Genomic DNA, 13514 nt, shown 5'->3' with positions numbered 1-13514 from the left:
GCATTATTTCTTATGGTGATGTCAACACTTCAGGGTGAGATTTTTTTAATATATTTTATAGCAACAGATAGGCATGCTTCTATGCTACTCCAAACCAGTCGGCACAAGCTGGCAGTAAGGAGACTGTATTTCTGCTCGATGAAGAAATATTCTCATTTTGCACAGCCATGGCACGTGCACGATAGTGCTCCCTGCCCTGACCCATGCTGTGTGTCACTATGCCCCCCCAAAAGCGCATCACCCAAACACTGCCCTCCAAACCAATGATCCCGATACTGCCCGGTTTCGCAGACACACATTAATAAGAAGGAAGTGGCGTGAGGTCCGCAACTCCCTCCGCCTGCCCACAGCCGTGGACAGGCAAAACAAGCCTCGACTTGTCAGTCCGATGGGCATTGGGCCTCCAGCATCCCTCAGGCGGGGCCACGGGCATCGCTGCGGGCATCGCCCCGCCATTGCCCCGCCGCGTGCTCTGAGATGCGGCTGCCCAAGGGCTTCTCAGTTTAGGACCCGAGTCCTAAAGCGTGGAAACACTGTCATACTGTTGACAGACAAACACCAAAGGTGGCCTCTGGAAATTAAGTTGCACTTTGAAGTACGGAAATAAACAGACAGATAAATGAGAAATTAAACCAAAAGGAGGCTTTTTAAGGAAAAGGCAGACTGGGAACCCCTCGCATTTTCCTCCCAGTGCCCCCAGCTGACACCCGGGGTGCACGCTGCCCCCCGGAGCAATAAGGGCCAGGCACCCATCACTCCCCGGCCCCACTACGGGGCTCGGGGCATCCCTTCCTCCTCGCCTCCCCCCTCCGGCTGCCTCTGCACCCCCCGGCCTTATTGCGATGAAGCATCGCCGAGGGGGCACCCCGAGCCCTTCTCCTCCCCATCCGCGCGGATTCCGCTTTGGCAACGGCTATTTTTAGCCCTCCGTCGACGCAGCGTTTTAAAAAGAATTAATATCAAATATATATAAAATGCAACACCTCCCCCCCCCTTTCCTCCTCCCCCTCCATCTGCACGAGCCCCGCGGCCAAGCTGCTAACTCCTGCAAGGCCTAGCGAAGGGAAACGTACAGCAAAAGGGGGGGGGGCTGTTTGTAAGGAAAAAAAAAAGCCATAAAAATAGCAAACATGGAAATAGGAAGAAAAACAGTAAGAATCAAAAACGGTAAGAACAGAAGTAATAAAAATAAAAGCGATAATAACAATCCAGATCATTACAAGAATAATAAAATAAAAGAAAATAAAATCAGACCGCAAGCCGCCCCCCACCCCCCACCGCCGCTCGCCTGCAGCCCCGCTACTCACCGCGCCCCCCCTTCCCCGGGCTGGGGTCCGGCGGCGGCGGCGGGGCCGAGCGGCGCGGAGCGGTGCGGGCCGCTCTGCCCATGTGCTCGCCGGAGCACGCGCTCGCCTCAATGGAACGTTGTGCTGGCGAGCGGCTCTGTGACGTCACCGCCCCCCGCCGCCGCCGCTGCCGCCGCCGCCGCCGCCGCCGGCCGCAGCCCGGGGCAGAGCGCGGAGCCCGCCCCCGAGCGCGACGGGACGGGACGCGGGGTCAGCGGGGTCCGGTGAGCTGCGTCGTGGAAATGGGGTGTATCCCGGCGGTGCCCCGTTCGGCCGGTGGTCGGGGGTGGGATGGCATGGGTGCCCCCAGGAACGCGGTAGCCCGCAGTGAAGAGGAGGAGGTGACTTAGCGGTCCTGTGACGGCTGGGGGGGAAGGAGAAAAATACAAGAAGAAAATCGTACGTGCTAAAAGAAAAAAAAAAAAAAAAGAAAAATAATGGACAAATAAGGACAAAATAAGCGTGGTTTTCCCTTTTTATTTATTTAACAACTAGGTAAAAATGAAAGATATCCTCAGTTCTGGGCTGGAACTGAAAGCTTCAGTGCTACATGATTTTTATTTTCATTTTTTGCACTATTTTTGCTCTCTCCAGGAAGCGTGGCTATCCTGACACCTTCCCGTGTGTCCCAGCAACAGGCACAGCCCGGGGTACCCGGTAACCCCTGCCCAGCCCCACGTTCCCCACACCCACCTCAGTGAGGTCGCAAAGAATCACAGAACCATCGAACCTTCGAGTTGGAAGGGACCCCTAAAGGCCGTCTTGTCCAACCCCCCTGCAATGACCAGGGACACCTACAGCTAGAGCAGGTGCTCAGAGCCCCATCCTGCCTCACCTTGAGTGTCTCCAGAGATGGGGCACCACCACCTCTCTGGGCAGCAGGAAAAAAACTTTTTCCTTATATCCAGTCTAAATCTTCCAAAGTAATCTTTAAAATGTGTCAGCATGTGCTGCTTCAGGTAGTAAATATGCTCCCAGCTCCTCTACAATATTACAACCAAAAGCTTATCTCCAGATACGAGCCAGTCATTACAGGAAAAATGGTTGTGAAAAGGCACAGAATGATGGTATAAATGGGGCTTCATCCGAACTGTCAGTCTGTGGTCATGCAGTTTAAGCCAGGCACAGAGTGCTGGGTGGGAAAAAGAGGCTTTGCGTGCTCATGGTATGAGCCAGGAGAGCCGGGTGGGTCAGATTTGCCATCAGCAACGTGGTTTAACTGTTTTGAACTGAAAGAGGGGAGATGTAGGTTAGTTATAAGGAAGAAATTCTTTACTCGGAGGGCAGTGAGGTGCTGGCACAGGCTGCCCAGAGCAGCTGTGGGTGCCCCATTCCTGGAGGTGCTCAAGGCCAGGTTGGATGGGTCCCCGGGCAGCCTGAGCTGGTGGGGGGCAACCAGCCCATGGCAGGGGGTTGGAAATGGATGTACTTGGAGGTCCCTTCCAACCCAAACCTTTCTATGATCCCTGGGATACTGTGGTTCAGTGGCTCCCTGTGCACAAGCAGGCTGGCACAGGTGGCAACAGGGCAGCTTTGGGCCATGCTCCTGCAGCTGGCCACAGCCTAGGTCTGAAATAAATAACTTTGGAGGTCGGTGGAGGTGGGAGAAAGCCCCAAATGCAGGGTCATTGCTGTGATCAAAGGGCCACCATGCTGGCTGCAGGAGCCCCATGCGTGTGTTCTCAGTGCTCCAGCTGTGCGGGCTGGCAGGAGTGGTGGCACTGAGCTGTCACCGTGCCACCGGGTGGGTACACCCGTCATGGGGCCCTGTTGGCCTCCTCGGTCAGAGTGTGAGGGAAGTATCTATTGAACAGCCCTGAAAAGTGAGGTTTCATTCTTTTCTCCCTAGGACTCCCTGGCTCAGCAGAATGCACGCACAATGTGCTGTTAAACATCAGCTTGCATTAAAACAGTTCTTCCCAGTGCTGCAGCCTTTCTTGTGTGCACCAGCAGCACGGCTGGGAACACAGATGAGAGATAGGCATCTCCACTTGCTATTTGTGGCCAGGAAAACATCATTAGGAGGAGACTGGAAGCAGTTCTGTGCCTGGTTACCCACAATCATGTGCACATATGCAGCTGAAGCTGCAACCCAGGGCAGAAGGACAGGCTGCTGCCACTCCGGCAAGGCAGCCCCGGGGCTTGGGAGCCTCCAGGTTCCATAAAACTGCACAGACCATCCTTAGGGCCACGGCCTTTCCTGGGGAGGGTGCTTGCTGGCAGCTCAACAACAAGCTGTGACACAAGTGACCTGCTTTATGTCCGGATCATTCAGCTCCTCAGCGTTTGTAGTAGTTGCCCTCCGAAAATTACCCAACATTACAGCCTTGATAAGCTCAGGGCATGCCAGTAAAGCACTTGGCTGTAATCGCCTTTACAGCAGCCTCGCACACCCACACGGGGCGATTGCACTGCTTGGAGTTCACCCCTGCGAGTTAAGCGTAGCACGGCCAAGGCCAAATGACGCAGCACGCTCTCGCAAGGCCAAAGGAAGATCTGAAGCAAAGATCAGGGGTCACACTGCAAAGAAGCTGTGCCGGCTTCAGGCTCCTGCCCTCCAGCAGCTTCCTATTGCCTCTCTCTGTGGCCGTACCAGCTCTGCCGGCTGCGGGGATCACATGAAAGCTCCTTAATCCGCATCAGGCAGAGCTGGCCAAGTGAGAAGGGGTGCCAGCAGGGGGAGGAGAGCCGTGACGCTGCCCGTGGTGGCCTGAACACAGGGAGGTAGAGGAAATGGGGCTGGGGTGAACACCTCAGCACCCACCTCAGAAATGGGTTGTGGAGAGACACAGAGAGAAAAACAGCTGGGATGCATCATGGTGATCATCATGGTGATACTTGATGCTTTCCCCAGTCCAGGGGTTAGTTCTGTTCCAGGTTAACTCTGCAGCCAACCAAAAACACAAGTGATCTCCAATGTTCAGAAGAAAGGGTTGGGTCACTGTGTCTCCTCCTCTCCCCCTAAAGCCATCATTTCAACACCAGCCTGCCTATCGTCATCAAGGTGAGCATCAGTGTCTTGTCCTCACCTCACCTCTAGAGTGTTATCTCGGAATTTCTCTGAAGGTTGGAAACCACTAAATTTCCATCCCAAATGTATTCAGAGTCTGTATACACCCATTTGTTTGGCAGCAGGTGTTATGGTATGACAGAACCAGCTCTGCTCACCCTTACTCATACCTCCCTGCTGTACTGACCAATATCAAGTTCATTCAGTGATAAAATGATGGTACAAGGCAATGGGGCTTGTCATTACTGGGCATGGTGGTGATGGACTGATGGTTGGACTGGATGATCTTGAAGTTCTTTTCCAACCTTAATGATTCTACCACTCTATGATTCTATATTTCTTATATACCCCCATCTTTTAATTTAAGTACTCATATTAATCTAATGATTCCTGTCCCAAGCAGTGATCCATCTCTGGTGGCTCAACTGTGACTTTGGTGGGTATGGATCTCCAAGAATTAGGAGCAGGTGGCAATAACAGAGCAAAAACGGTGACTGGAAACTCTCTGGAGCTGATGGAAGGGCTCCCACCACCTTCCATGTGCTGTCAGTGTCAAATGTGTGATGAAGAAGAGAGGAGAGGAAGGTCTCAGAGTAGTATGGTGGCTACTCATGAAATATCCCTGCCCAGAGCTGTGGCAGCAGGTTACAGCATCATTACTGCCAGTCCCATTTTCCAGAACACATGCAGTTAATACATTGCTAGATATTAATATAAATATAAACACGTTGCTGGATTTCTGCCTTTCCATTTATTTTCCTGAATTGTCCATAACCATAGGTTGTTGGCACCTCTCTTGACAGCTATATTGGGCATAGAGTGATATTACACATAAAGGAAGCAGAGGGATGACTGATTGGGCAATACAGCTACTCTGGTGAAGCCAGGCACAAGGTTGCTCACAGTCCAAAAATGCATCATGAATCCCTCTCTAAAGGACTGCAGGAAAGACATTTGGCAAAGAAGTAGGAGCATGTTCCAAGGAGCAGATTCCTTAAGGCTCTGTTTCAGAGTGGTGACTCCAGAGGAAGAGGATGTGCAGGGTTGATATGAAGCACAGAAATAACAGGCTTGCTTCTGATGACACAACTACAGGAGCATGTGACTCAGATGAGAGTATGTTCTCCAAGTCTGTGGAATTAAAAAAAAAAAAAAAAGAAATTTGATGTTTTAAAGTAATGTTTTCCTGAGTTTGCAGTAAGAATGATAGTAGGGCAGAGAGGTGCTAAAACGCAATTTAAGATTATGAAGAGCATTTAAGATGAATGTGATTTAATAAACAAAACAGTAGAAAAAAGTGAAGTCAAATATCTGCATTACTAAATTTGTGTTGGAACAGTGAGATAGAAAGTAGATGCAGATATGAGCATGCTTGAGTTTGGAGGATTTAACAAACTATGAGCTGGAGGTATAACATCAGCAGGGAAAAAACAAATGTGAGAGAAAGAAGAGAGAACTCGGAGGGAGAGGCAGCTCCATTTAGGTCCCAGCCAGAGTTCCCAAGGAAGACCCTGAGAAAGGCACTGAGCAAGTACTAGGGGAGAAGGAGCAGAGCCTATTTGTCTTGTGTGAAGGGCAGAATGATCAGACCAGAGGCTGCAAGCCTGGGAGAGGAAGCAGGAATTGGTGCTGTCAGCAGGGACAGAAAGCACAGGACAGGAAGACATCACCAGATAAGAGATGCAAGTTGGGGGTCTGGTCACATGAGACAGCATGAGCCCACCAACACTGATGCTGTGGCATTAGGTGGGTGACCCACACTGAAGTGATGTGCCAAGGGGACATCCAGCAGGAGATGCTCTGCTTGAGAAGCACAGGAGATGCCCAGCTGTGGGGATGAAGACTCAGGATGAAGAGAACAGCCCTTTCCCACCTGTGAGGCACTGAGCTCGCAGAAAACAGCAGGGGCCCTGCCCTCCCCACACGCAGATCCTGTTGCAAAATTGCAGAGAGAAAACAGTTGGACTTGTCAGTTATTCCTTGGCACCTGTGATTGTGTCAGACAATATAAACAGGTCGGACCAGCCAAGCTGGCACAAACTTCTGCGGTATCCCCAGGATGCTTCCCTTGCTGTTTTAACATCTTTTTTAACCTTTACACTAATCTCTTCATTTATAAAAAAATATACAGTGTCCTTGTGAGCTATTTCCATGTGAGAATGAACCGACAGCCCCTGAACCATCATGGCAGGCTTCCTGACACAGCGAAGACATGCTTTGCTACTGGTTGCTCAATGTTCGTCCAGCAGTGGGGTGGGAGCGTGGACAAGGTACTACCACAATGTTTGCTGGTGGCAGCCAGCCCACTCCTCTCCAGCCCAGTTACTACTCATACACTCACCTTTTGAGTTCACCCTTCTCTAAATGCTTATGTATGGATGTGTCCCAAACTCCCCTTATGGGTGCCCAGGAGCAGGAGTTAGGTCTCAGCCTGGTCCTTTGGGGGCTTGGGCAGGCTGGTGAGCGGCCACAGGGCCCCAACTTTATGGAATAATAGAATCGTTAGAGTTGGAAGGGACCCTTAAATGTCATCTAGTTCAATTCCTCTGCAATGAACAGGGACACCACAGCTAGATCAGGTTGCTCAGAGCCCCGTCCAGCCTGACCTTGAATGTCTCCAAGGATGGGGCATCCACCACATCTCTGGGCAACCTGTTCCAGTGCCTCACCACCCTCACTGTAAAATATTTTTTCCTTATATCCAACCTAAATCTACCCTCTTTGAGCTTGAAACCATTTCCCCTTGTTCTATCACAACAGACCCTGCTAAAGAGTCTGTGCCCTTCTTTCTTACAGTCCACCTTTAGATACCAAAAGGCTGCTATCACTTCTCCTCGGAGCCTTCTCTTCTCCAGGCTGAACAGGCCCAGCTCTCTCAGCCTGTACCTTCTAGGGGAGGTGTTCCATCCCTAGGTTCTGTTCCCAGGTTCCCTAAAATAGGTCGCACAGGTAGGCATCCAGATGGGTCTTGGATATCTCTATAGAAGGAGAATCCACAACCTCTCTGGGCAACCTGTTCCAGTGCTCCATCACCCTTACCATAAAGAAGTTCTTCCACATGTTAGTACAGAACTTCCTATATTCAAATTTTAGGCCATTATTCCTTTCCTATCGCTATGCACCACCAGGAAGAGCCTGGCCTCATCCATTTGCCTCCCACCTTCCATGAGATATTTATAAACATTTATCAGATGCCCCCTCAGTCTTTTCTCCAGGCTGAGCAGACCCTTGTCCACATCTCAGGCCCACATCTCTCCTGTACTGAGGACTCCACAGCTAGATGCAGTACTCCAGATGAGGTCTCACCAGTGCAGAGCAGAGGGGCTGGATCACCTTCCTCAAGCTACTGACCATGCTAAAAAATGTGGAGACATTTGCTCTTTTTAGCACAGCTGGTGACAGTGGCACCACTGCCCACTTCTATACAACAACCCAGCACTTCCCTGAGAAGTGAAAGACCTCGCTTTTCATCTTGGCCTGCACTTGGGCTGCAGCCAGATGTCCCAGACTTTGCCCTGTGTGGGCCACTATCTTTCCGTTTCCCCTGTAAGAGGTGAAGGTGTGGGCAGAATGCCATCCTGAGACTTGGAAGCTTACTTCACAGCCTTTGTCATGATGCTCCTACACTATGAGACATAGGATTCCCCTGGGACAGAAACATAAATACAGGTAAACCGGGGAACAACCACTGAGCGAACTCCACAAGCACTAAAAAAAGACCTAAGGAGAGAGGGAGAAATAGTGTGACTGGACCCCTCCCACAAGCTGCTCACTGGTTTAGTACCATGGAGCATCCCATTTGAGCCCCAAGCTATGGATACCCATGCAGTGGGTATTTGCTCGTACCAAGATGAGATTTAATCAATTGCATACAGAATCATAGGATCATTGAGGTTGGAAAGGACCACTAAGACCACCTAGTCCAACTACCAACCCATCGCCACCGTGCCCACTAACCCATGTCCCTCAGTGTAACAGCTACACATTTCTTGAACATCTCCAGGACAGTGATTCCACCCCCTCCCTGGGCAGCCCATTCCAATGTCTTACCACTCTTCTGAGAAGAAATATTTCCCAGTATCCAACCTGCACCTCCTCTGGCACAGCTTAAAGCCATTACCTCTTGTCTTACCACTAGTTACCTGGGAAAAGAGGACTTCCTGGAAAATACGACAAGTAAAAACTGAAATCAGCACTCCACAGGTAGATAAGCACCAGGCTGTGCTTCTTCCCTATTGCAAGCAGTGATCATTAGTTTTGTGTTGTGCTAGGGACGCAGAGGGAATGAAAACAATTCAGAAGCAGTAATCATCAAAGAAGTTTTATAATGCCCCTAAGATGCATGTACATGCTGTACCGAAGTTCACAGTTATGTAAACTGAGCCATGGGTATGCAAAATCCTTTGCCTGTAGCCGTCCAGGGAGTTTACATGGACTTCTGTCTGGTGTAGAGAGAGGGACTGACTCCCAGCCTGCCACCCTCAGTGCTGGGTGACAGATGGGGCTGACTGAGTGGGAGAACCTCGGCTAGCATCTCTGCTGTATCATGATTCACAGCCCTTAATCACTGTTAAACAAATCAAAATGAAATTACACGTAAAGAACTGGGAACTACAGAGTCTGAAAAATGCAAACGTTCTTCACCATCAAATCTAATTAGATTTGCCAAAATCAGAGTGCATTGATCTGTGATTCAAACAGTATGCTGATAACAAATTTTCATGATAGACATGGTTATGAAGCTACTTGACTAGACTATGAATTAGCCCTTTCAGCAGGAGCTCTCAGCACATTTTCTCAGCGTGCTTTTCCACGGTGAGCTTTTAATCCAAAAATCAACATGCAATCCCATTGTTTAAGGTTTGCTGGGCTCTCTGCTGAGCATCCAGCAGAGAAGTGAGGCAGGCGGCGGAGTCGTGTTGACTATCAATCTCTGTTAAAATCAACACACCATCTTTAGCCACCCAGCTAAGCGCACTGCGGTACGTGCTGGGAAGAGACCTTTCCACTACTAGGCAGAGAAACTCATTTTGTTGCCGTGCTGGATAGCTTCATCTCAGTGATGATGGGGAGAAAAAGAAGCGCTTTGTATAAAGAGCATTACATAAGTAATAATGGACTCCCATTCCATAAAATTAGTTCTTCACAGGTACAGCATGCCTGCTACCAGTCCAGCATTCAGAGATGTTTAATGTGTGTTTTTTTTTTTCTCAGAAGGTGGAGTCATGTCCACGATGGTTTTCCTAGTGCCAAGTGATCATTTTAGGTACAGTGAATGGAGATGAGAAAGTCAGGGCAGAGCAGGAAGTCTTGAAGAAGTCAGAGCAGTTCCTGGAATGTCAGAAGAGAAGGGAGGACAGGATTTTCCATTTGTGCTCAGTTTCAGCTGAGCTTTGCATCCACTGACACTAGAGAGCTTCTGAAAATGTGACTCCCTGGAGCTAGAGTGCATCAGAGTGTAAAGTTACCCAGAAAGTGTGGCAGAGGGCAAGCAGGGCACTTGTATCTGTCAGTACCTCAGATTTACCCTGTCCCTGCTATCTTTTCATCCAGAAATTGTTATTGCTACAGGAGAATAGAACAACAGTAGTTTTTTCGCCTCATCTTTACAAGACATGAACATCCCCAACTGCAGCCAGAGGAAATGGAGCCTACAGAATCATAGACTCATTTAGTTTGGAGAAGACCACTATGATCACCTTCTCCTACTGTTAACCCATCAGACACTCAGCACCGCTGAAAATGGACATGCTCTGTGTTAAACCATGTACAACAACCAAGTGTGACCCCATCCCTGGTCACAGTCAGGAGGCTGAGCACTGGCACAGGTTGCCCAGAAAGGTTGTGGAGTCTGCATCCTTGCAAAGCTTTGAAAGCCACCTGGACATGGTCCTGAGCCACATTCACAGCGAGGACGAGAGCACAGCTTGTCCACATGTAGGTAGTCAGCAGTGCATGGCAGCAGTATAGTATTGCTGTGTGGCTAGGCAAAAAAATGAGATATCAGTTAATTCATAAGCCAAGTACATGGAGCAGCAGCACACTGTGATTGCTGCCTTTCAGCCTACACTGTGGATAAGCCTCACCATGGATCACAGACTCCCCGCCCACACAAGAATTGTCTGCCAGGGGCACTGCAGAAAGAACACCCCCACCAGAGACAAGGTGGGTATCGACCCACGCTTCCCAAATTCACTAAAACCAGAACGGTCTGCCTTGAAAAACTCCACAAAATCCTGTCTGCCCTCAGTTTTAAATTTGATTTATCTGAACTGGTTTTAAAACTGGCTGGAGAAGTGCGTGTATGCCCCAGAACAGGCCAGCAGGATCCCCAAGAAGAGGCAGAAATTCAGCTTCTGACGCCTGCACCCATCAGAGCGGTGTCCCCTCTGCCAGGCTGGGTGGAGTGCCTGGCCTGATAAAAGGCTGAGCAGAGCAGACATTAAAGGGAGGTTGTTAGCAAAGATCAAAAGGCATGAATGAGAGATAGAGCTGGAACATTTGCAAAGTTACCTAAGACTTCCAGTGCGAATTAAGAAGGATGCTGTGATGCTAAATGAATGGGAGCTATCTAGATAATGATATCAGAATTAAATCAATTAAGAGAAGATTAAAGAAAGATTGTAAAATGAAGGCTGTAATCCTGACCCTGCTGTAGTCAATAGGTGTTCTGCAGGTGACTGTGAAGAGGTTGAGATTTTGCTCATAATGGATACCAGGACAAAGGAAGTTACAAACTGTGGGCTAATTTACACAGATTCAATCCAATTAGGGAATAAATTGGTTGTGATGGACTTGTAGTTACCAAATCGAAGCCATGCATGGCTGGAGATGGGATAAATACAGTTTGGATCAACAGCACCATTGACCTGCATGCTCTGGAGTGTTTGTGATAGATTGCAGCAGGACAGCCTATACCTGATTTACCATAACATCTGGACAGAGCTTTCTATTCAAAGCATTTTAAACAGATTTAAACTGGCAAAGTCAGTTTGCGCCAGTTGATACTTTGCATTGTGTGGAAGCAGGGTTCTGTTCCAGGAGATGGCACTTGGTGGGATTTGCTGTTCCTCAGAGCAAGTTCCCCTAGAACCAGCAACAGGCACATTACATAGACTCATAGAATCATGAAGGTTGGAAAGACCACTAAAATCATCCAGTCCAACCATCAACCCATTCCTGTGTCCATTCTTGACCATGTCACTCAGTGCCACATCCACTCTTTTCTTGAATACCTTCAGGGACAGTGATTCTACCACCTCCCTGGGCAGCCTGTTCCAGTATCTCACCACTCTTTCTGAGAATAAATCTTTCATAACATCCAACCTCGCCTGGTCTAACTTAAGGCCATTACCTCTTGTCCTATCACTTTTACCTGGAGAAGAGGCTGATCCTCACCTCACTCCAACATCCTTTCAGGTCATTGTAGAGAGCGATAAGGTCTCCCCTGAGCCTCCTCTTCTCCAGGCTGAACAATCCCAGTTCCCTCAGCCGCTCCACATAGGGCTTGTGCTCCAGACCCTTCACAGCTTCATTGCCCTTTGACATGCCCCAGAGCCTCGACGTAGAGAACGACTCTCAACTTGCAGAGAAACCTCCAGGAAACATAACTGAGCTTAAAATTTTCCAGGAAGTAGGATTCCCGTGCAGCAGTTCCTTGACATTAATGGGAATTTGGCCATGGGTTTCAAGAAAAATACTTGAAAAATCAGAAGAAAGGCATGAACCCAGAGCAAGGCAGTGTGATGCAGCTGCACAGAGGTCAGTGGCAGTAACCAGGCTCTTTAGATGTCTTGCTTCAGCTGCTAAGCAGATCATAACCATGTGGCAATCATTTTGGCCCCTGGTGCTCTACTGATGTTTTTGCAGCTTGTGATCACTGCTTTGGGTGTCACGCTTTGTTCTCAGTTCCAGGGAAGCAAACTGAAATGAATGGGGAAGATATGGGTTCATTTTTAATTAAGAACCCAAGACCAACACTTAAATTCTGAATAGAAGCACATATGCTGATGCATACTTTTGCCCTTGTTAGACGTGGAAAAATGCCAGCTCATTCCATAAGGGCAGGAGATTCATTTTTCTCTCTTTCACAAATTTAGAAGGAGGAAAGTGCTTTTCAGTCAGAATCCAATTTTACAGGGGGGGGGAATAACATGTTACATAGCTGAATCACTTTGATGTCAATTTTGGTTGGCAATTGTTTCATAAGATATTCATATAGCCTTTTACATTCTCTCAATATGTGGAAATCTACGCACAATACAATATTATCTTTACCACAATGATGAACGATAATGAGAATGCATAATAAGATTTTACTTGTGCCCAGAGAAAAATCTGCTTTATCCCAGATGAGAGGAATTCTGCAGATCAAATTAATATTATAAAACAGTACAATTTGTCAAAATAATATGTCTTTTCTTCTCCAAATCCATTGCAAATCACTGTGTCTATAGCCACGGTGAGCTGTTAAAGTCTGATGGATTTTTTAAAAAATCTCTATCTGTGAAAAACATTTGGTTGATACAAGCAAAAAAAAAAAAAAAGAGAGATAATAATAATTTTAAAAAATGCCCTTTTCCACTCTTGTTCATCTTGTTTGGTGGATGACCCACTCCTGCAGGCATTCAAGGTCAGGCTGGCTGGGGCTCTGAGCAATCTCCTTTAGCTGTAGGTGTCCCTGTTCATTGCAGGGCAGTTGGACCAGATGGCCTTTAGTGGTCCCTTCCAACTCAAACAATTCTATGATTCCATGTTTATACAATGCAAAAAATTATAATATTTAAAAGCGAAGTTGTAGCTGTTATTCAGCAGTTCTTCCTCTTCTTGTGAAAGAGAGAAGCACCTTTCATCACATTCCTCAGAAATAAATGAATCAAATTTGATTTCCTTCTGAAATTTGCATGAGCATGGAATATGGGCTGTAGCACAATGCTTGTAATGTATTTTGTTGCACCCTTTTAATCTAGATTCTGGTAACTCTTCTATATTCCCAATTTTAATGTGCAGCCTAAAAGCCACTTAAAGTGTGAAATAGTGACAAAAACGTGGTGGACAATGGAGATAGAAATGTCGATCTGATCCAGCCTCCTCAATATATTTTTTAGTCCATTTTTACTTGTTTTCAACAACTCTAACGGCAGCTTTCTGAAAGCACT

At 48.0% G+C, this 13514-nt stretch overlaps 1 long non-coding RNA gene across 4 annotated transcripts in view; it reads right to left on the bottom strand.

Moving 5' to 3' along the window:
* LOC110393760 overlaps window positions 1-1446 on the bottom strand; it is an 81509-nt gene extending 80063 nt beyond the window's left edge. For 3 of the 4 annotated variants that reach the window (XR_002435179.1, XR_002435182.1, XR_002435181.1), the window contains exon 1: window positions 1308-1446. This is a non-coding gene — a long non-coding RNA (uncharacterized LOC110393760). The remainder of the gene's footprint in view (window positions 1-1307) is intronic. The other variant, XR_002435180.1, reaches the window with a different exon arrangement.

The sequence above is a fragment of the Numida meleagris genome, chromosome 2 (genome assembly GCF_002078875.1).
Source record: "Numida meleagris isolate 19003 breed g44 Domestic line chromosome 2, NumMel1.0, whole genome shotgun sequence".
Lineage (NCBI taxonomy): Eukaryota > Metazoa > Chordata > Aves > Galliformes > Numididae > Numida > Numida meleagris.
Note: the sequence above shows the minus strand (reverse complement) of the source record. Positions and strands in the feature narration are given on the sequence as shown.